Genomic DNA, 2,368 nt, shown 5'->3' on the forward strand with positions numbered 1-2,368 from the left:
GACTCGGGATACTTATAAGATACTACCATGATTTTTTCAGATTTTTTGGTCCAAAAATAAATTAGGCCAAAAACCGGCCTTACCGACCCTCCCCCTTTGGCCCGTACTTTCACCTTATGTTTAAAGTCGGAATAGCCAATTCCGGTGTGGTTGGTGGAAGGGCACAAAATACTCCTGCCGAAAATAGGCAACTTATCTGACCCGAAGAACTACAGGCCAATGACTTGTCTGAACACGCTTTATAAGATATTCACGGCTATCCTACGTAAATGATAGGATTGTTCGGGCAATTGAACCTGTGTGGCAAGAAATGTATGAACAACGAGGCTCAAAGAAAGGCGTAGCCGGATGTCGGGAGAACCTGCTCATCGATAGATGTGTCTGCAAAGATGCAACATTCTACCAGTGTGATCTATCGATGGCCTGGATTGATTATCGGAAAGCTTTCGATTCTACATCCCATAGACTTATCATCTGTCTTTTGGAAAGCGTAAAGGTTCATCCGCAAATCGTGAGGTGGGCAAAGAGATTGATGCCGCTTTGGAAAACTAGATTCAGTATCTTATCTGGAAAAAATTGTGTGACAACTAACAAGGTGACATTTCAGACAGGTGCCTTTCAGGGCGACACTATGATCCCACTCCTCTTTTGCATCACATTTGTGCTATTATCTCTAGTACTTCGCAATTCCGACGGGTACTTTTGCGGCAAACCTGCAGATCAAAAGTAGAAGGTCACTCATGTATTCTACATGGAATATCTTAAGACCTATGCTAAGAACAAAGAGCAACTACTTCTAGCTCTAGGGATTTTCGAACGATAAACTAAGGAAATAGGAATGGAATTTGGGTTAGACAAATGTGCCAAGGTTTACTTGAAGCGAGAAACACTTAATGTCATCCCTGAAGACCATAAACTCGTCGATAGAAGCGCTATACGACACCTTTGCGCTGTAGAGACTTATACATACCTGGCTGTTCCACAGTGCCGCATTCAGGATGTGACATCTATAAAAGATACTTTCAGAAGCAGATACAAACGTCTCATCCGGCAGATTTGGTCTTCCGACTGTCGGCGAGGAACAAAGTATCTGCAACGAACATGCTCTACATCTCACGCCCTCAGGTCACTTCTGAAAGCCCGTATTAAGGAAACACAGGAGAAAAATGTCCGTGAACAGCTCCTTGATAAGATGATGCACGGCATCTTACACAAAAATGTGGAGGATCTGTCAGAGTCATGTCAGCTAAGTTTTGCTTTCCTTAAATCACATGGGTTAAAGTCTGGCACGGAGGGTTTTATTTTGGCATGTCAAGACAGTGTCATTTTCACCTCAACATACCGTCGCCACATTTTAAGCCAAAACATTCCCGATGATAGCTGCAGGGCATGCCATGCACACCTCGAGCATCTAGCACACATACTTTCTATTTGTGCATCTCATGCGGGAAAGACCTACATCCAAAGGCACAATGCGGCACTAAGATTTCTTTATTACCATCTCGGTCACTCTTACTGCATGAACCTTAATATCGCTCCTCTAAATGCTCCTAGGGAAATAGAGTCAATTGTTGAGAATATGAAGTGCCGCATATATTGGAATTTAATATTCTCGACCATTGTTTCGTACTTGTCATCGGCGCTCTTGGACGTGCCAAGCTTTCACTCGTTAATAGCCTCAAAAGCATCCCTGCGAGTCAATAATATGCTAAAACACTTGCGGGAAAATGCAGAAGGCGGTCATCCTTCGGTCGCTTCATGTCCTTAGGGTGCACGAGACTTTTTCCGGATCATCGTACGGATTCCGTCGCAGACTGTAACCACCTATATTACCGTCGTGAGACATGGTTATAGCTGAAATTTTACCGTGATTTTGCTGTTATCGGGTGCAGTTTTTCAGAGTAGCACCGGCACCCGGCTTATATTGACAACAATTATCAAATTTAAAAACTTATCGAATTCAATATTTCTACATTTCTATCGGGTATTTTCTTGCGCAAGCAAAATACCTGCAAAGAATCTTGATTGATTCTTCTTGTGAAAAGAAATTCAAGTATTAAATCATTGAGCAAATAGTTTGCTAAATCTAAGATCCAACGTAGAGTCATCCGCAGGTCTCTGCAAAAATGATTAAATGCAATAAATATAAATAAATACTTTGCGCTTGAATTCCTTGAAGACCTCTATGTAGGTCAAACCCTCAGTCGGTTTTATAATAACCGCCTCAGGTCGGGCTCATCTCTGCTTCTTTATCGTCCTCTAACTTGTTTTGGGTACCGGTGTAGAAACTCCTTCAAGAATTTCGCTTGAGTGTTGAGACGTCTCCTAAGACAACTCACCTCGCCCACACCGTCGAATATTTTAAGCC

Source organism: Belonocnema kinseyi, chromosome 2 (genome assembly GCF_010883055.1).
Source record: "Belonocnema kinseyi isolate 2016_QV_RU_SX_M_011 chromosome 2, B_treatae_v1, whole genome shotgun sequence".
NCBI classification, from domain to species: domain Eukaryota; kingdom Metazoa; phylum Arthropoda; class Insecta; order Hymenoptera; family Cynipidae; genus Belonocnema; species Belonocnema kinseyi.